The sequence below is a fragment of the Capricornis sumatraensis genome, chromosome 3, assembly GCF_032405125.1.
Source record: "Capricornis sumatraensis isolate serow.1 chromosome 3, serow.2, whole genome shotgun sequence".
NCBI classification, from domain to species: Eukaryota; Metazoa; Chordata; class Mammalia; order Artiodactyla; family Bovidae; genus Capricornis; species Capricornis sumatraensis.
The window spans coordinates 140,261,425-140,283,798 of NC_091071.1; the positions used below are offsets into that span (position 1 = coordinate 140,261,425).

General features: G+C 42.0%; 1 non-coding gene across 1 annotated transcript; it reads left to right on the top strand.

Moving 5' to 3' along the window:
* The first annotated feature begins 365 nt into the window (after window positions 1–365).
* On the top strand, window positions 366–437 carry TRNAC-ACA (transfer RNA cysteine (anticodon ACA)). The gene has a single exon. It is a non-coding gene; the product is annotated as a tRNA-Cys (tRNA).
* The last annotated feature ends 21,937 nt before the right edge of the window (window positions 438–22,374 follow it).

Genomic DNA, 22,374 nt, shown 5'->3' on the forward strand with positions numbered 1-22,374 from the left:
CCACCTGATGCGAAGAGCTGACTCATTGAAAAAGACCCTGATGCTCGGAAAGATTGAGGGCAGGATGAGAAGGGGACGACAGAGGCTGAGATGGTTGGATGGCATCACTGACTCGATGGACATGGGTTTGCATGGACTCCGGGAGTTGGTGATGGACAGGGAGGCCTGGCGTGCTGCGGTTCATGGAGTCTCAAAGAGTCAGACACGACTGAGTGACTGAACTGAACTGAACTGAAGTCCTAGAGATGTAATGTACAACTTGGACTAGTTGTGGATGTGTGTATGTATAGACTAGATGTATATATACATATCTATATATAGATAGATGTATCTACATATATATATTTTATACATATATACAGACTTCCCTGGTGGCTCAGATGGTAAAGCATCTGCCTACAATGCAGGAGACCCAGGTTCAATCCCTGGGTCGGGAAGATCTCCTGGAAAAGGAAATGGCAACCCACTCCAGTATTCTTGCCTGGAAAATCCCATGTACAGAAGAGCCTGGTAGGCTATAGTCCATGGGGTCGCAAAGAGTTGGACATGACTGAGCGACTGTATATACACATGTATATACATACGCACACATACACACATATATATACACAGCATTGTGTATTTGAAAGCTGTTAAGAGAGTAGGTCTTAAAAATTCTCATCACACACAAAAAATTGTAACTGTGTAGTGATAGTTAACTAGACTTACTGTGGTAATCATTTCTCAGTATGCACATATATCAAACCATTATGCTGCACATAGCAAGCTTATAGAAAGCTATGTATCAATTACATCTCAGTAACACTGGAGAAACAGGGTGAGGTCTAGGTAGGATCCTTGCCCAGGACTGGACAGGATCAGTAAGTAAACAACCAGATTGTCAGCAAAAGAGAAAGTAAAAGAGGTCCTAGCGGAAAATCAGGGAGAAATAACTCTAAAGCTGACCAAAGATCGAGAGTTATTCCAACTCAGAGATCGGGGCTGACAAGTTGGCCCCCCTCCATCTCTTGGCCCCAGATTCCCAGACCATCCACCCACAGAACCACAAACCCCAGACTGTCCTGCCGCTACCAAGCTTGACTGACTCAGAAATATGAGAATCCCCTCTCCCAAAACCTGGCTGGGAAGGGAGGTAGAGGGTAGATCAAGTGAGAATGCCCAGGAGAGGATCTGTTCCTGGCTCTCACAGTCAGAACAAACTTGACCAGGAAACTCTCTCAACCCTGCTGATGCCTTTCTTTGGTCAGGCAGTCAGTAAAGTTAATAGGTTTCTGTGGGTTGGGCAGATGAACCTAGTCTAGGCAACTGCCTTGACTGTATCTATGGGAAAATCTGTGGCAAACACCAAAGAATCAATTACAAAAGAATCTTTGAAACCCCGCTGCTCGTGTGTGACCCCAACCACACAGTCAACGTGACTGAAGGAGTTGCAGGGGAGGTCATTGCCCACAGGCTCTTTACAGAGAGATTTCACTTTTTATTCTCGTGGCTTTGTTTCCTTGTCATATTCTCTTTCCCAGCTAAATCAACACTTAAAACTTTTTAAATTCAGATTTTTTAAATAGATAAATAAAATGTTACAGATATCTTTAAAGCCTCCCCAAACTCCTCTCTGATTTCATTGCATGTCACTCTTCAGGGGCAACCATTGTCTTGAATTTGGTGTTTCTCATTGCATGCATAATGGTATATTTTCACTGGGTATGTACGTGTCCATCAGCAACATGTACTTTTGTTTGGCATACTTTCAGTCTTTACATATATGCTACTCTGGACTGGCATTTCTTTCACTTGGTTTTTGCTCAATATTGCTTTTGAGATTTACTCACATTAACATGGATCTGAGGAATTCACTTCTAATTGCAGCATTATATTATGTGAATATATCATATTACTATTATTATTCTATTACCATTAGTGTTCATTATAGTATTTCATTTTAGTATTCTGTTCTGTAAAGACACCATCATTTGTTTCTTAATTCTATTGAAGAGTAGAATAGCTGGATAGTAGAGTATGAGCATTTTTACCATTAAAGAGAAGTTTGGTAACGCTTAATAAAGCAATCAAGCCAATACATACCCATGCTACCCAGGTTGAGAGCTTCTTCTATTTCACATCCTCAGAAACACTTGACATTGGCAGACTCTTTAATTTTTGTCCACATGATGGAGGTGATATATGACCTCATTTCTGGCATTATCTTTATTCACAGATTGAAAAATATTTTTTCAGAATGATCTTATAGGTCAGTGGTTCTCAGAGTTTGGTCTGGGGACCCCTGGAAGAAGCCTGAAACTCCTTCAGGCAGACACTGAGGTCACAACTATTTCATAACAGCATCAAATGCTATTTGCCTTTTTGAGGCTCATTCTTTCGCAGGAGTATAGTGGAGTTATCCAGAGCTATCTGGATGTGGTGCTGCCCCAAACCATATGATCATCCAGCTGTCTTCTATTAAGCCCAAACAACATTAAGGAGATTTACACAAATGTAAAGCAATGCTGCTCTTCTATTTGTCTTGGAAAAACTTACTATCTCCCACTTTTTTACAATGTGTTAACAGATAACGGGTTTATTCTAGCTCTCATATAATTAATAAATGCTTTTAAATATTTTACTTTTAATTTTGAATGTGGTAAGTATTACTAGATAAAAGGTAAACAATAGCTCTTTGAGGTCCTCAATAATATTTACAAGCTTAGGGGGCCCTCATATACCAAAAGGTTTGAAAGTCGCTGTTTTAGGCCATACAGTTTAACTGTCACTTCCCACTTAAAGTGATGACGGTTGACTTTTAGAGGGTACTTCCTGTGATGGACCATCATGCTGAGGGCCTGAGGGTCCCTTGCCCTTTAACCTTCAAGATACTCTTGTAAAGCAGATTGGCCCCACTTGAGGGGGAGGAAGCTGAGACTTGGGCCTGGTGGGGGATATCCCTGAGGTCAGGAATGGGACTGGAGTCCAGGCTTGCTGCTTCCACAGGCCTCCTTGCCCTTAACCTTCACAACTCTGTCTTCTCTCCTTACTCCCTCCCACTTTCTTCTTAGTCATTCTCTGAGTCAGCCATCTTGAAACTATCGACTCATCTTTGAATCATCCTCTGTTTCCTTTGAAATGGTCCAAATCCCCTTCCCAAAGCAGCAGAGCGGTAAGAGACTCTGAGGCCAGCTTCCTGAAGGTGGAGAAGCAGTAAAACATGGCCAAGCCCGAGGCTTCCAGGCAGCAGATACGCAGGATGGAGACCTGGAAACAGAACTTCCAAAAGGGCTGCACTAAGCGGGAAAATATTTGCTACATAGATACTAGGAGAGATTGCAGGCCCTAAAATAGAAAGGTAAATCTCTTTTCCTCTGTGTTTCTTTGCCTCAGGCTCACAGGTGGAGAGAAATTATTAAAGTCAGACATCTGCCTATTAACTGTGTCCATCTCTCTCTCATGCTCTGTTCCCACTCACTGGTTTTCTTCATTCAGCAAACATACAATAGTGTGATAAGTGGGTTTACTGGGTTGATAATAACAGCTGATATTTATTGGTTTGAATTATACAGGTGCCTAGAAATGGGACTGTGGAGAGAAAGGAGACCCAGCTCGTGAAGAGTTGGATTTAACATGGCCAGTTTAATAAAGGGAGCGACACGCTTAGATTTGCTTTTACAAAGATCCTCTGGCTGCAGAGTAGAGAATGGATTCCTGGGGAACAAGACAGGAGGCAGAAAACAGTGGGGCCTGGAACTTAGCATCAGACTAGTAGGGATGGAAGAAATCAGTGATGAAGAGGCAGGAGGCAAAGATGGGAACTATTTCTCATATGCCTAGAATTACTACTGTAGCCACCTAACAGGGTTTCTCATCATCAGGCTTTTTCTCCCCCTTCCAATCAACCCTGAGATTAACCTTCCTTAGATACCACTTGGGCTTCCCTGGTGGCTCAGTGGTAAATAATCTGGCTGAAATGCAGGAGTTGCAGGAGACAGGTTTGATCGGGGAAGATCCCTTGGAGGAGGAAATAGCTACCCACTCCAGTATTCTTGCCTGGAGAATACCATGGACAGAGGAGCTTGGTGGGCCGCAGTCTGTAGGGTCACAAAGAGCTGGACACAACTGAAGTGACTTAGCACACATGCAGATACCACTTATCCCATTGAGAAGTTCTAGAGTCTACTGCTTCGGAGAAGGCAATGGCACCCCACTCCAGTACTCTTGCCTGGAAAATCCCATGGACGGAGGAGCCTGGTGGGCTGCAGTCCATGGGGTCGCTGAGGGTCGGACACGACTGAGCGACTTCACTTTCACTTTTCACTTTCGTGCATTGAAGAAGGAAATGGCAACCCACTCCAGTGTTCTTGCCTGGAGAATCCCAGGAACGGGGGAGCCTGGTAGGCTGCACAGAGTCGGACACAACTGAAGCGACTTAGCAGCAGCAGCAGCAGCAGAGTCTACTTCTTAAGTGCATTGGCAGCACAGCCAAACAGCTTGGGTTCACATTCTACCTCAACCTCACTATGTCCAGTTTCCTCATCTGAAAAATGAGATCCTAGAAATGGTGTTTATTTCCCAGGGTTGAGGTGAGTCAATATATATGAAAGAACTTGTATCATTACTTGTGTCTGGTCTGATCTGTTGTCAATAAGTCATGTCGGACTCTTGTGTTCTCAAGGACTGTAGCCTGCCAGGCTCCTCTGTCCATGGGATTTCCTAGGCAAGAACACTGGAGTGGGTTGCCATTTCCTTCTCCAGGGGATCTTCCTGACCCAGGAATGGAAACTGGGTCTCCTACATTGCAGACAGAGTCTTTACCAGCTGATCCACAAGGGAAGCCCACCTGTGTATGGTAATCCTTCAATAAAAAATGAATTACCATTATGACATTCCCCTACTCAGAAACCTTTCATAGTAGAGGAGGCAAAATAGGGATATGGGATTAGGAGATATAAACTACTATGTGTAAAGTAGACAAGCAGCAAAAATATGTTGAACAGCACAGGGAATGATGGCCTCTATTTTGTAATAACTTTTAATGAAGTATAATCTATAAAAATATTGAATCACTATGCTATGCACCTGAAACTAAAATAACATTGTAAATCAACTGTATTTTAACTTAAAAAAAAGAAGCCTTCCATAGAAAGTATTCTACTTTCATTTGCTGGAATACTGAAGCCTGCCTCTCCAGATCCTTCATAATCCAGGCCCACCACACCACTAAGCCTTATCTAATGCTATTCCCCCAAATATATTCACCAAATACACCAGATACAGCACCTCTGTGCCTTGGTCATGCTGTTTCCCTCATTTCAAATGCCTTTCTTTTTCCCATCTATCCTCCCAATCCTCTGTCCCTTAAATGCTCATCACCACTTCCAGAAAAATTACTCCAAATGCAGTGACCAGCAACCATATCCTGTATAATCATTTTCCCCCAAGCAGGACAGCATGTCACTCCAACCAGAAGGCTATCATTCCAAATAACTCACACAGCCACTCAGGCTCCTGCCTGTCACTGCTATCTAAATGCTAAGCACTCACAGAAGGCCCAAAGCATAAACTTGTCCTTCCCATGCTTTGTGGAGCACTATGGATGCCCCCAGAAGCCCATAAATAAAAAATAACTTTGGTGCAAGTTAAGTTTTCATCAGGACTATCAGCTATGAAATATTTAAAGGCTCCCATGGGTTGTTAAACCAAACCAATGTTGTATGTTAAAAAGAGATAAGACCAAAAATATATGAACAAATTGACCAAAATATATTTTAGGGCAAGCAAAGTCTTATCCTAAGCAGGAGTTCATAAAGCACGTGTCCTTCCATGCTTCGTGTCTTCTGTCTGACATGTGATTCGAAAGAAAAGACTGTACAACATTGATAAATCTCATGTCTTTTTAACCACGAAGCTTTATAGGAGTCAGCTCTTGTGTTAGGTTACTTAAAATTTTCTTTTATTTTCAAACATGACAGTGTAATGATAAAATCAAGTTTGCCTACAGGGCTTTCCACACCTGTAAGTTAATAGAAATTTTCCTTGCTTGGGAAAAATGTGTACTACAAACTAGAAGAATTTCTTTTTCAGTGAAAATGATAACTTTGCATTTTTTAAACCAGGATACTGTGGGCACTTGCTTTGAGCTAGAAAAAAAAAGAGTTTTTCTAAATTAAGTCTCTCATTATCTACAATCTTGCTACAGATTGCATTCAGTTCAGTAGAAACAGTGAATGGAGAGACAGAGAAGAACTTCTCTCCATGTTCTCAGAGAGATTCAGAGTGAAAGAGTGCATCAACGTGGTACCAAGCACCAGACCCCAGAAAACATTTATTTTTATTGATTCCCATATTCAACCAACATTTACTAAGCCCCTAATTTTTACTGGACTACAGAGCTTTGCCCCATCAGCAGTTTCCAAACTATTTTGAAATGTAAGACACAAATGTTCAGCCCCTGCACTGACCCAACAGGCAGCTGCATTTATGGAAGGAAACCAGCTGCTGGGGAGTGAGAAGGAGGAGGTAGTGGTTGGGGGGCCCCATGTACTACATCTTTGCTTCTCCCACTCCACCATGATGGCTCAGGCTGTATCGTTTGGTTTCTGACTCAGTTTCCTATCCCTTCTGGAGCTAAAATATTTCCGCGAATTCTAGCCTGCTTAGATGAGCCACAGTCGTCAATACCAAGAAGTAGCTCTTACTTCCTGAGCCAGAGCTGCTGGCCAATGCCCAGTTGTGAATGGACTTGTCATCTTGCCTGACCATGAAGAGTCACCTTGAGCATTTGTCAAAACTATAGATTCCTAGTCCCTGACCCCAATCTGTTTGAATCAGAAACTCTGGGGGAAGAGAGGTTTTCTAGATGAGGAAACTGAGGCTCAGAGAGGTGAAAGTATAGGCTCAAATCTACACATGCAAGGGTGGAGCCACAGCAAACCCAGATCTATTCAGTCTCACCTTTTTTTGTGTTACAGTGAGACATGTGAGAGAGTATTGCTTCAGCCCCATCCCCTTTCTTCAATCACAGCCTCCTTACTCCATTTCCTGGAGTCATACCCTTTCTCAGTTTCTTCAAAAACTGTAATCTCATGTCACAGAAATCAACACTCCCAATAGACAGAAGGGTACAGGGAATGACTGAAGCAGGCCGTGACAGTGCAGCATGCATGGAAGGAGGGTACCCTAAAGAAAACTTGAGTTCTTTCATGTCCAAGCTATTCACACTGGTACTACTCAGCTCCCACCAGCTATTTGCCAGTCAGAATGTGGGCCCTGATTCACTGAAAGATCTAGATTTTTTTAAGGAGAAATCTCACACTGTCAACCACATAATCATACTACACTCTGTAACACTCCATGGTGGGAAGATCCCCTCAAAAAGGGAATAGCAACCCACTCTAGTATTCTTGCTTGGAGAATTCCAAAGACAGGGGAGCCTGATGGGCTACAGTCCATGGGATCATGAAGAGTTGGACATGACTGAGCAACTAACACTTTCACTTAGAGATCTCAGAGAGCAAATCTATGGCTGCCCTTGAAGAAGCAAGGTGCTATGAAATGAACTGCCTGTGAAGAGGGCTACATGTCAGAGAGCTAAGACAGCCTCGGGGTGCAGAGGGCTTCAGTCCTACAACCACAAGGAACTGAATTCTGCCAGAAAACATGGGAGCTTAGAAGAAGATACCAAGTTCTGGAAAGGAATGCAGCCCCAACAGCATTTTTATCGCAGATTTGTGACCTTGACTCGAGGACCCAGCTAAGCCAAGCCCAGGTTCCTGACCTACAGAAACTGTGAGATGAGCTGTTTTAAGCTACTACAATTGTGGTCATTTCTTATACAGCAACAGAAAACCAACATACCCTTCTAGGCCTGCCCTTCTCAGAGAGCCTTTCAAACTCCCTCTGCCATCAACATTTCTACCCCTAATGGCTCTGATCTCACCTGACTGTCAAGAGAGAAAGTAACCTGGCAAACTGATTTACCATTTATTACTTCCCTACCCCTTAGCATTTCTTAAAAGAGGGCTTAGAAAGGTACTAGCTAAATCAAGTATATGATTGATTCAAAATGATAGAATTACAGAAAATGATGCAGAAAAGTAGGAGCCATTTGGTGCCTGGAGATTGTCCCAGTGGGCCTCAAGGCATACCATAGTGCTTACCTCAGATTGCAATCAGCCCAGCCAAAAACACTCTAAACAATGGGACCAGGAGCCAAAAACTGCATTGTCACTTATTAGAAAGATTTATTGGAGAAAGCTTTACTTTTCTTTTCTGTCAAACAGTGGTGAGACCTACCCTGCCTGCCTCAAGAGACTATTGCAAGGATTATGCCAGTTGGCATATGTGTGTGAGCTCATAGGAAATATATATGTCTCTACCACCAGTTACTGGGACAGAGTTCCTGAAACCCTCGTAATTTCCTGGGTGATAGGAGTATCTTTTGTTCTTATGAGGTGACTCTGGCTGGTCCTCTGGATGAGCGCTGGCCACTGGAATGAACAAGCCATGATTAGAAGCTTGGAATTTTCAGCCCCGCCCCTCATTCTCTTGAGAAGAATGAAGGGGAGGAAATGCAGTTAATAATTGATCATGCCTGTGTAATGAAGCCTCCACCAAAACCAAAATTGTATGGCGTTCAGAGAGCTTCCAAGCTGGTGACATACCCCAGCTCCACGAGCCAGAAGTCCCTGTGCTTGGGACCCACTAGAATCTCATTCTACATATCTCTTCATCTGGCTGTCCATCTGCAGGCTTTATCGTATCTTTTAATAACCTAGTAATTATAAGTGATTCCTTGACTTCTGTGGGCAGCTCTAGCAAATCAGAGGAACCAAAAGAAGGGGTTGTGGGAAACTCTGGTTACAGCCAAATGTCCCAGACAGAAGCTGTGGGTGACCTAGGGACACACTACTTGTGATCGGCATCTAAGGGTGGGGCAATCTTCTGGGACTGAGCTCTTAACCTGTGGGATCTGACACTATCTCCAGGTAGTCACTATCAGAACGAGTTAAACTGTAGAACACTCAGGTAGTATCTGAGCACTGCTCGGTACAGGGGAAAAATCCGCACATTTGGTGACCAGAAGTGTCAGAAGTGTTGTGACTGTGATAGTCTCGCCCCGCTGCTGCCAAGTCGCTTCAGTCGTGTCCGACTCTGTGGAACCCCATCGATGGCAGCCCACCAGGCTCTGCCGTCCCTGGGATTCTCCAAGCAAGAACACTGGAGTGGGTTGCCAGTTCCCTCTCCAATGCATGAAAGTGAAAAGTGAAAGTGAAGCCACTCAGTCGTGTCTGACTCTTAGTGACCCCATGGACTGCAGCCTACCAGGCTCCTCCGTCCATGGGATTTTCCAGGCAAAAGTACTGGAGTGGGGTGCCATTGCCTTCTCTGGATAGTCTCGTGAGAGTAAAGGAAAAACATAAGGAGAGAAAGACTGGGCTTTTCTACTTAAAGTGAAAGCACTCTGGAAGTAAAAAATATATTCACAAAAATAGATTGAAGTGATGAAGTAATCACAGATGATTTAAGCCAAAAAGATTCTGGTGCACGCATTCTGATTTCAGGCCTGCAGCTTCAGCAGTGATCTTGCCCAAGTCTGCTGTCAGGCTTCCCTTTCCTTACCACCTCTCAGTTTCAGCCAGAGGCTGACATTCTCTTGTCCCAGCTCCTATGCGCCCAACGAGGGCCAGGGAGGGACTGAGACGACAGTCCTCTGACATCCCAACGTGATTAACGAGGAAGATGCCTCCAGGAAGGTCACACAGATGTCTGGGGAGTCTCCCCACACCAGAGCTAAAACAGCCCCATCGAACTCCCCAGGCTCCAAAAACGAAACCACTCTTAGTGAGACTGAGACTGCTCAGTCCTTCAAACCCAAGCAGTCAAGCCCCTGAGAGTTCTAACACTCTGTCTCATCCAGCAGGGCTCCGTTGCCTCCGGATCCATATTCCAAATGGGAGGAGCAAGCATCCACCTTCTTTCGATGTCTACATGGCTTAGAGTGAAATCTGCACCAGGCAGAGTTTTATTAGATTTAAATGGACTAGAAAAAAAGTGAGGAGAAAAGGAAGAAGATGATTTATCCTCCTTCTAGTCTAACAAACATAAAAAAAAAAAAAAAATTCTAATAACACCTCATTTTAAAGCCAAGGGTTGAAGTCAAGGACGACATGACTGATTGGAGGAGTGAAAGTTTCCTTCTAGAACTAAACTAAATCATTAAATTATAGAAATTAATAATAATAATAAAACAGCCATAACAATACAAACATTTACTGCCTATATGCTGTACCTGGCACTGTGCTAAATGTTTTTCAAGTTCACCAAACATGCCTGAAGGAGGGATTTACAATGACCCTTCCCTCTTAGAGAAGAGATAATAAGCCCACAGAAGAGCTATTAATCTCAAGCATCAACATCATTGGTATTTTTCCTTCTCTAGAAATAAAATATCAATTGTATTAATATTTTAAATTTGTAAGCAATAAAGAATGTTTTATGTAATGTTTTACTGTAAGCTAATTATGTTTACAGTAGCCTTGAAGAAAAAAGCATGGGTTAAAAATGATCAAATGTTTGCAACCTGAAATTAATATTCAGTGCACTGAGAGAATGTAAAGTTTAAGCAGAAATGAGAGTGAAAGCAATAATTTGAGCAATGCTAGCTCAGTAACCCCACTCCAGTACTCTTGCCTGGAAAATCCCATGGACGGAGGAGCCTGGTGGGCTGCAGTCCATGGGGTCACGAAGAGTCAGACATGGCTTCACTTTCACTTTTCACTTTCATGCATTGGAGAAGGAACTGGCAACCCACTCCAGTGTTCTTGCCTGGAGAATCCCAGGGACGGGGGAACCTGGTGGGAGGCTGTCTATGGGGTCGCACAGAGTCGGACACGACTGAAGCGACTTAGCAGCAACAGCAGCAGCAGCAGCTTCTGTGTGGCAGAAGAGGTGATCATTTAGAAGGACACACAGGAGCCAAGAAATGTTAGTGCTGGCTTCTGTGTCACGTTCTCAGAGCCGCTCTTCCATTAAACAGATCTAATCCTTCATGCTGTAGAGCTGCATGGAAGGCAGTTTGGAGGTATACTTAGTTATAAAGAAGGAAGGGAAGAAGGCAAATCAGAAGAGTAGAATAAGAGGAGGTGAAGAAAGGAGAAAAAAGATTAAAACAAAAATGCGGATTCTGAGTTAAATCCAACGTGGGCAAATAAAATCAGCATATAGCCACAGAAAGATTTTCAAGTTTCCAGATGTAAAGCCTCATGAAATCTGCATGTTAAAAAATGCAAAGCAGGGAATTCCCTGGTGGCCTGGTGGTTAGGACTCCAGGCTTTCACTGCCATGGCCCAGGTTCAATCCCTGGTCAGGGAACTGAAATGCCACAAGCCACATGGCAAAAAAAAAAAAAATGTTATTTTTATATTGAAATTCTTGGTATCAGAACTTGGCCTGTAGTTCAGAAAATAGCAGTGTTTAGGGCCACAGGAAGGAGTAGAAGAACATGGTAACAGAATATTATTTTTGATATTTGTACTATATAAGTAAACCATGTAGAAGTTTTCCAATTTGGGGTTTTCATAATAAGAGCTATTATTTACTGAGTGCCTTGTGTACCCAACTCTGTGCTAAACACTATTTGTAATACTCTATTTCATTTGATATTCCTAACAGGTCTACCAGATAACTATAATTACCCTCATTTGTACATGAGAAAACTGAAAATGAGAGAGGGTAATTTGCTCAAAAAGGAGCAAAAACGGTGCTGCGTTTGAGACAAAAGAGTCCGAACTGCAGTACTTGGTACAGTCTCAAAAAATGACAGACTGAGCTTGGTTTGTTTCCAAAGTAAACCATTCAATATCACAGTAATCCAAGTCTATGCCCCAGCCACTAATACCAAAGAAGCTGAAGTTGAATGGTTCTGTGAAGACCTACAAGACCTTCTAGAACCAATGCCAAAAACAGATGTCCTTTTGTCTTTTTCATCATAGGGGACTAGAATGCAAAAGTAGGAAGTCAAGAGATACCTGGAGTAACAGGCAAATTTGGCCTTGGAGCACAAAATGAAGCAAGGCAAAAAAGACTAATAGAGTTTTGCCAAGAGAACGCACTCATCATAGCAAACACCTTCTTCCAACAACACAAGAGAATACTCTACACATGGACATCACCAGATGGTCAATACCAAAATCAGATTGATTATGTTCTTTGCAGCTGAAGATGGAGAAACTCTATACAGTCAGCAAAAACAAGACTGGGTGCTGACTGTGTCTCAGATCTTGAACTCCTTATTGCCAAATTCATACTTAAACTGAAGAAAGTAGGGGGAAACCTCTAGGTCATTCAGGTATGACCTAAATCAAATCATGATTATTCAGTGGGAGTGACAAATAGATTCAAGGCATTAGATCTGATAGACAGAGTGCCTGAGGAACTATGGACAGAGGTTCATAATTTTGTATAGGAGGCAGTGATCAAAATCATCCCCAAGAAAAAGAAATACAAAAAGGCAAAATGATTGTCTGAAGAGGCCTTACAAATAGCTGAGAAAACAAGAGAAGTGAAAGGAAAAGGAGAAAAGGAAAGACATATTCATCTGAATGCAGAGTTCCAGAGAATAGCAAGGAGAGATAAGAAAGCCTATTTAAGTGAACAATGCAAATAAATAGAGGAAAACAAAAGAGCAGGAAAGACTAGAGATCTCTTCAAGAAAATTAGAGATACCAAGGGAACATTTCATGCAAAGATGGGCTCAATAAAGAACAGAAATGGTATGGACCTAACAGAAGCAGAAGTTATTAAGAAGTGGCAAGAATACACAGAAGAACCATATAAAAAAGATCTTAATGACCCATATAACCACGATGGTGTGATCACTCACCTAGAGCCAGATGTCTTGGAGTGCAAAGTGAAGTGGGCCTTTTGAAAGCATCATTATGAATAAAGCTAGTGGAGGTGATGGAATGCCAGCTGAGCAATTTCAAATCCTGAAAGATGATGCTGTGAAAGTGCTGCACTCAATATACCAGCAAATTTGGAAACCTCAGCAGTGGCTACAGGACTAGAAAGGTCTGTTTTCATTTAAAACCCAAAGAAAGGCAATGCCAAAGAATGTTCAGACTACCACACAATTGCACTCATCTCACACGCTAGCGAAGTAATACTCAAAATTCTCCAAGCCAGGTTTCAACAGTATGTGAACCAAGAACTTCCAGATGTTCAAGCTGGATTTAGAAAAGGCAGAGGAACCAGAGAGCAAATTGTCAACATCTGTTGGATCATAGAAAAAGCAAGAGAATTCCATGAAAACATCTATTTCTGCTTTATTGATTATGCCAAAGCCTTTAACTCTGTAGATCACAAAAAGCTGTGGAAAATTCTTCAAGAGATGGGAATACCAGACCACCTTACCTGCCTCCTAAGAAATCTGTATGCAGGTCAAGAAGCAACAGTTAGAACTGGACATGGAACAACAGACTGGTTCAAAATTGAGAAAGGAGTATGTCAAGGCTGTATATTGTCATCCTGCTCATTTAACTTATATGCAGAGTGTTGGTGGTTTAGTCGCTAAGTCGTGTCTAACTCTTACAACTCCATGAACTGTAGCCCACCAGGCTCCTCTGTCCATGGGATTTCCCAGGCAGCAATACTAGAATGGTTTGCTATTTCTTTCTCCAGGGGTATATGCAGAGTAAATCATGTAAAATGCTGGGCTGGATGAAGCACAAGCTGGAATCAAGATTGCCAGGAGAAATATCGATGGTCTCAAATATGCAGATAACACCACCCTTATGGCAGAAAGCAAAGAGGAAATAAAGAGTCTCTTGAGAAGTGCAAAAGAGGAATGAAAAAGCTGACTTAAAACTCAACATTCAAAAAACTAAGATCATAGTATCCGGTCTTATCACTTCATGGCAAATAGATGGGGAAACAATGAAAACAGTGACAGACTTTATTTTCTTGGGCTCCAAAATCACTGTAGATGATGACAGCAGCTGAAATTAAAAGACACTTGCTCCTTGGAAGAAAAGCAATGACAAACCTAGATAGTGTATTAAAAAGCAGAGACATTACTTTGCTGACAAAGGTCCATCTAGTCAAAACTACAGGTTTTTTTCAGTAGTCATGTATGGATGTGAGAGCTGGACCATAAAGAAGGCTGAGCACCAAATAATTGATGCTTTTGAACTGTGGTGTTGGAGAAGACTCTTGAGATCCCTTGGGCCATAAAGAGTTCAAACCAGTCAGTCCCAAAGGAAATCAATCCTGAATATTCACTGGAAAGACTGATGCTGAAGCAGAAACTCCAATACTTGGGGCACCTGACGTGAAGAGCTGATTCACTGGAAAATACCCTGATGCTGGGAAAGATTGAAGGTGGGAGAAAGAGACGACAGAGGATGAGATGGTTGGACAGCATCACTGCCTCAGTGGACATGAGTTTGAGAAAGTTCCAGGAGATGGTGAAGGACAGGGAAGCCTAGCGTGCTGCAGTCCATGGGGTCACAGAGTCAGACACAACTGAGCGGCTGAAGAACAAGTTGCTCAAAGATACACAGGAAGAGGCAGAGCTGCTCGTCAGTGCCCGTTCCATGCAACTAGCACCGCTCTCAAAACTGCTCCATCGTAGGCATCGTCATCACTGCCAACAGCAACACTTCTGAGCAATTTACACAGAGTACCAGTTTGCATCCCCACTGCAATTACCGTTACTCCCAGTTTACAGGAGGAGAAACTGCGGCTCAAAGAGGTTAAATAATACCCAAGGCTACCTAGCTAGTGGGCTTCCCTGGTAACTCAGCTGGTAAAGAATCTGCCTGCAATGCAGGAGACCCTGGTTCAATTTCTGGGTCAGGAAGATCCCCTGGAGAAGGGACAGTCTACCCACTCCAGTATTCTTAGGTTTCCCTGATGGCTCAGATGGTAAAGAATCCACCTACAATGCAGTAGACCTAGGTTCAATCCCTGGGTTGGGAAAGTTCCCTGGAGGAGAGCATGGCAATCCACTCCAGTATTTTTGCCTGAAGAATCCACATGGGCATAGGAGCCTGACAGGCTACAGTCCATGGGGTCAGAAAGAGTCAGACATGACTGAGCGAGTAAGCACAGCACACACCTAGCTAGTAAGGGGGTGAAATTGAAATAGAAATGCAAACAAGCTAACTCCATATATTAAACTAGAGCGTGCTTCAATGTTCTATGCATTTCAGAAATATGACTAACAAATGAAAACACTCCTCTACAAATAATACAGAACTACTTTTACAATAAATGTTAGTAAAAGGCTGGCTCTGCATTCTGAATGTGAGAATTAGCATGAAAATCAGGTCAAATTCAGTTATAGGTCATTTAATGCAGAGACCTGTTGATTGTGTGTTATTTTTGTTTTCTCATTTTGATGGAAATATGCTGTAATGAGTTAACTGTAATAAATCACATTAATAGTTTATTGGAGTTAGAAACAAAAGAATTGATGCTTAGTCTTACTATCTTTCTAAAGCAACAGTGAATTAACAAATTAAGAAAAATATTCTGAACATTAAAGGATGTGACTGGAAACTGTTTTCTTCTACAGGCTTTCAGGTATATGCATATTTGTAGATGCATACCAGGGCTATTAGGTCCTGAAAACTAATAGGTATATTTTCTGGCAACAAACAATGAACTTTGAAGAGTTCAGCTAATCTCTCCTCCTCTCCTCTTCCACTCTCTTCCTACACTTTAACTTTCATAGTACATTGGTTAAGTTATAGGTATTTATCTAACAACTGAGAAGTACACTAGAAAAACACATGTTATAAAACATGCATTAGTCAGGATAACAGACTATGCTAGATTAAAACATGAGCCAGTGACTCAGGAAAGTTTAATCTCTTGCTCACACAGGGTGCTCTGTCAATTAGGCAACTCCCCAGGGCATCTATCCTTTATCTGGGGACTCAGTAATCTAAGCTGCTTCCACTGAATGGCTTTGCTATCTCAGGACATGGCCTTCAAGATCACAGTGGGAGAGAGGGAGAGGGAAGCTGCAGACACTTTACCGTCTGAGCCACCAGGGAAGCCCGAAGGATCATATGCAGGTCTGAAATGCTTTGGTTGAGAAATCCTACGTGTCATTCTACTTACAATTCAGTGGCCATTCTGCTTACAGGCTCATGACTAAGAGGGCTTGGAAAAGTAGCAAGTATGTGCATACTTGGTAGATAATGAATGTCTCTGATATAGGGCACTGTATTCATGCTTTCTTAATACTGCTACTGCCACTACTATTAATACTAACACTACAACTAATAATAAAACCATACATGTATCACAACTAAAGTTTGGTTTTTTATTTATCTTTATCAAGAAACAAACTTTTCATTTTTATTAGTCAATTCCACTGAGGTTATTTTGCTTCATTTATTTATTTATTTATTTGATCTTTAACCCAACATAAATCTTTCTACTCTTTGGGATTTCTTTTTGTTCTTTTTGTATTTTCTTGAGCTGGGTATTTTATGTTCAATCTGATTTATTTTCTAATAAAAACTTGTTATAAATTTCCCTCCAAATGACACTTTGCCTACTTTTCATAATTCTTATAGTACTACTTTCATTGTGGTTTCATTCTGAATACTATACAATTTTATTCTATCTCTTCATCCAGAAAATTAACTATTTAGGAAAATGTCTTGCTAATTTCCAAATGTATAGATTTTCTCTCCTTACTGCTTATAGGATCTTAGTTCCCTAACTAGGGATTGAACCTGGGCCACTGCAGTGAAAGTGCCATGTCCTAACCACTGGACTGCCAAGGAATTCCCAGGTACCTCTCTTTTATTGTTGTTATTGTTAACTTATAATTGTATTACATTGTAATCATCCAGCATGATTCCACCTATTTGGTAGCAAATGCTTAACTTGTTGAAATTTCTTTGGCCTGTTTTGTTTTTGTGTTACTATGTTTATCTCCTTCTCTAAAATAAGGAAAAGAATTACCTAGAGGGTTTTTAGACGATAACATATAGCCAAATGTTTCTCCAGACTGTTGTTGTTCAGTTGCTAAGCCATGTCCAGCTCTTTGCAGTCCCATGGATTGCAGCATGCCAGGCTTCCTTGTCCTTCACTATATCCCAGAGTAAAGTTTACACAAACATATGTCCATTGAGTCGGTGATGCTATCAAACCATATCATCCTCTGCCACCCTCTTTCTCCCTTTGCCTTCAGTCTTTCCCAGCATCAGGTCTTTTCCAATGAATCAGCTCTTCACATCAGGTGGTCAAAGTATTGAAGCTTCAGTTTCAGCATCAGTCCTTCCAATGAATATTCAGTACTGATTTCCTTAAGGATTGACTGGATTGATCTCTCTGCAGTCCAAGGGACTCTCAAGAGTCTTCTCCAGTACCACAATTCTAAGGCATCAATTCTTAGGCGTTCAGCCTTCTCTATGGTCCAAATCTCACATCCATACACGACTACTGGAAAAAACATAGCTTTGACTTGGACCTTTGTCGACAAAATGATGTCATCGCTCTTAATACACTATCTAGGTTTACCATAGCTTTTCTTCCAAGGAGCAGGCAACTTTCAATTTAATGTAATGGCTACAGTCACCATCTGCAGTGATTTTGGAGCCCAAGAAAATAAAATCTGTCACTGCTTCCACTTTTTCTTCTTCTATTTGCCACGAAATGATGGGACCAGATGCCATGATCTTAGTTTTTTGAATGTTGAGTTTTAAGCCAGTTTGTTCACTCTCCTCTTTCACCCTCTTCAAGAGGCTCTTTAATTCCTCTTCACTTTCTCCAGACTATAAGTCATAATTTCCAGGGGCAGGTACAGGCATTATATTTTTACTGCCCATTCATATCCACCACAGCAATGACTCTCACATATACCACTGGTGAAAACCTCTATTCCAACTATTCTGTAGTTTCGGAATTTGATGAATTGAGATTGGGGTTGAGAAGATGCCCAGGAGAAGGCCATGGCAACGCACTCCAGTATTTTTGCCTGGAGAATCTCATGGACAGAGGAGCCTCGCAGGCTACGGTCCACAGGATCGCACAGAGGCGGACATGACTGAAGTGACCTAGCACGCACACATGCTACTGCGAGCATCACATGATAGCTAAAGGTCTGTGTGACAGAAATAAAACCCTAGTTCATCTTCCAAAACGTTGATGGCTTGTGGGAAGGTGTGACATTCACGTCACTTTCGCATCTTGTCTCTGTGTACAATCTTGAGCATTCAGTAAAAGCTTCATAAAACGTCGTAAATGTAATGTATGAGCATGTGCATTAGTTTCACGTTGCTACTGGAGCAAATCACCACAGACTTAGCGACCTAAAACAACACAAATTTAGTATCGTAGAGTCCTAGTAGTCAGAAGTTCAAAATGGATCTCACCGTGCTAACCACGGTGTCGGCACGGCTGCATCCATTTCTGGAGGCTTTAGGAGAGACCGTACTCTCTTGCCTTTTCCCGCTTCTAGAGGCTGCCACATTCCTTAGCTTGTGCTCCCTTCCATTTGCAAAGCCATCAACGGCAGGTCTTTCTCACAGAGCCAGCTCTCTTTTTTCTAACGTTTTTGCCTCTGCCTTGCCCACTTAAGGATTCCTGTGATTACATTTGGCTCACCAGATAATCCAGGATAATCTCCTTATTTTAAAGTCAACTGGTTAGCAACTTTAATTCTATCTACAAACTTAATTCCCCTTTCCATGTAACATGATATACTCATAGATTCTGTGGATTAAGACATGATTATCTTTCAGAGGGCATTATTCTGTCTACCACAGTACATAAGACCAAAAAGGGAAAAAAAAAAAACAAGAATAGAGGAGGAAATGACAGTGAATTTTTAAAATGGAGTAATAAGATTTACAACAGTAATAAAATTACAAATATATAAGAATTAGTGCATTCATTAGACTATAAGCATCTGGAACAAAGCAAAAAAAAAAAAAAACAACTTTATTCAATACTATTAGTTTATTCCAAGAGCACACGCACACACACATAACACAGAGTAACAGCTTGGTTAGCTGATGCCACAGCTGGATAGTACTGTTTATTAATTAGACAAATGAAATAAAAAATGAACAATATGTTTGCTAGTTATTATACTTTTGTAGAAAAAGTTCCTAAATGCCTTTCTTCCTGGAAAAGGATTTTTTTCTTACTGCTTCCATTCCAGCTCACCTCTAACATTTCTGGAAAAGTTCTAGGAGGATGGATAAAAGCCTTAACGTTTGCCTCCCAGCTTAATCCATCACAGCTCCAGGATGGATGGTGAGTGATTGTGCAAGTGTACTTTGGAGACAGAGCGCCGCTGGCCTGAATTAGAAGCAAAGGCTGGTCAACATCGCCCCCTTGTGCAGAGAGGCAGAGACATCACTCCCTCTGGCCACCCAATCGGTATGCTACAGGAAATTTCTTGGCTGAAACTCCATGGAAAATGGCTGTTTGGAGAGTGAAATTCCCCAGAGGTTTTAGAATCAACTCTTTTCATCGTTTTAAGCCTACTTATTGGGAAAATCTCTCTAAAATATATTACACATAAGAAATAATCATACTCAGTCAATACTGCGTGAAAGAATATAACGGCATAAAATAAATTATTCATCGCCTTGCCTTGTAAAGAGCACTCTGAATGCAATTTTAACTATCCTTTTTGGCTGTGAACCTCAGTCCATTTACTGTTCCACAGAGTAGATAAAACACCAATATTCTTTTGCATGTTTATGACTTTTTTCAAGGTTTTCTTCATCATCGCCGTTTGGGTTTTTTGCCTCCTCTGTTGTTTATCAGTGGTCACTTTTTTATTTTGAGTTTGTCAGTGTGGCTTCCTTAACAGCTTTATTTCCTTTTTTATTTGCTGTGGAAATAGTAATTATTTAGAATTATAAGTAAAAGGAGGTTAAATAGGCTCTCAATAAAACCCTCTCTTACAAGGAAAATGTGAAATTTAAGACAAAACTAGAGTGACGCTGCGCACAGCACTACCTGTTGCATTGGATTTCAGGGCTGTTTGACATCTATTTGACTTCTTAGGAGTTATTTTTACCTCTTCCCTATTTCTTTTCTGAATAGGTTAGTGTGAAATAGTTGTGCTTTGGCAAGATGGAATATTGTTATATTTTCCAGTGTGTCAAACCCATGAAATGGAATTTCCTGGGAATGAAAAAAAGAAAAGCCATATCCCTTTGAATGCTTATGGCAAATTGATACAAAACCAGGGATGCAACTTAAACATGAATTAATAGGAGAAAACACTTTAAAAGGTGGCTCATCTGTATAGCAAAATACTATGAGATATGAGCTGTGTATACCACATGTACATACATCGACTGGAAAATATGTTCATTGTCCTACTGTTTAGTTTCTACACTGATAGAAAAATGTTCCTGTCTTTGGCTCCCCAGGGGACAGTGCTGAGATATATTTCAGAAGGCCCCTTGGGAGGTGGCAGCGGACTCTAGCACTAGTCACCCAAGGCTTGTCCCACTCAGTAATGCATCCTGATATTAGCTGCCCCTCATTCCCAGCTTCACTCCTTCAGTCCTTACTCTGCTCCCTTCAATCATCACCACAAGTCATCGCACACAGCCTTTGTCTTGGGCTTTGGTTTTGAGAGAAGTCAGGTTTTAAAAAAAAAAAAAAAAGACATTGTCAAAGGAGAATATGATGAGCTGCTGCACCCACTTACAACCGTGAGGGAAAGACTAAGAGAATGCAAGAAACTGACCCAGAACCATGGCACCAATCTGCTACAGAACCGTCTACCTCTAGACATCTTGCTCCATGAAAAGAAAAATCCCCTATTAAGTTGCTGACAATTAGATTTTGTGTTGTTTGCAGCCAAAGTACTTCTTGGGAGTATCTCACTTAGAGCTGAAGGCAGAAAGATCAGCCCTCGTGTGGGAAGCCTGGGGGCGTTGGTAACCAGAGTTCCGGCTTGTGGAGAATGCTGGAGACAAAGACAGAGGGAATGAGTCCTGTGGTTTACATTCTTCTGCCAGTGAATTCTTCTTTTTGCCTAAGATAGTTGATGTAGAGTTTCTATCACTTGCAAACAAAAGTCCTGCGTCATTTAAGTCTGAGTTTATTCTTGTTCTACCAAAAAAAAAAAAGTGTGCATATGTGTGTGAGCATATGTTCATTGAAGCATGGGGAAAACATGAATGGATGTACTGAATGGCTACCAGCAGTTGTTTCTGAGAACTGGAATAGAGGGGAGCAAGAAGGACATGGGCTTCCCAGGTGGCGCTAGTGGTAAAGAACCCGCCTGCCAATGCAGGAGACAAAAGATGCAGTTTCGATCCCTGGGTTGGGAAGCTCCCCTGAAGGAGGGCATGGCAATGCACTCTAGTACTCTTTCCTGGAGAATCCAATGGACAGAGGAGCCTGGAGGGCTACAGTCCACAGGGTTACAAAGAGTCAGATACGACTGAAGCAACTTAGCGCGTGCAAGAAAGTCTTATGTATAATTTTCACTTTATGAACTTTTAATGTTTAAACTTGTTATAACCAACTTTATCATTTTTGTACTTTTAAAAGACTAAAAACCGCAGAAATACTGGGATAATGTGTGTGTTGTTTGAGGCTGTTTAGTTTGAGATGTGTGGCAATTGAAAACTAATACACGAGTCATCACAAACCTGAGAATCACGGCTTACAAACCACCCAACAAACCTCAGGCAGACAACCGCAAATCCCAAGGCCTGAATAAAAGCAGAAATAAGCGCTGAGTAAGGAACTGATGCTGGGAACTTGTATCCAATCAGCCTGTGACCACGTCCCCCTACCCTCCCAAACATATAATTTCCATTACTTCTCCTAAAACCCAACCCAATAAGCCCACAATCTAAGTTAAAAACAAACAAACATAAAAGTGTGCCTGCCACGCAAATGCAGCTCCAAAGCAAGCTCATCCATTTACCCCTTCACTGCCGAGACAGAAAAACCTAGAGCAGCCGCAGCTTCCAGAGTCAATGTCAACAGCCTGACGCACTAGAGAATATGGGCGGTGTGCTGGGTTAACCTAAGCCAGGTCCAGAGGGGATGGGGTCGTGGGAAAGGGGTCCATCTACAAGCCAGCTGGTAGATGGACCAACGCAGCAAATGACAGGGACACGACACTCTCAGGGTTGAGCTGGTGCCGGCAACTGGAGCACTGACCGGGGAAAGAAAGTCAGGACCAGCAGGACCCGGAGCAGCGGCAGGAGGACACCAGGAACGGAACAAAGGAGAGGACCAGGGAGATCCAGTGTGAGGCTGTGGGGCCAGGAGGCAGCAGCCGATGAGGGCCGAGACCCGGAACTCCAGGTGGGGATACTGAGGCAGAAATCCAGGGATACGAGGAGCAAGGGCTACATATGCATACTTACCCCCTACTAA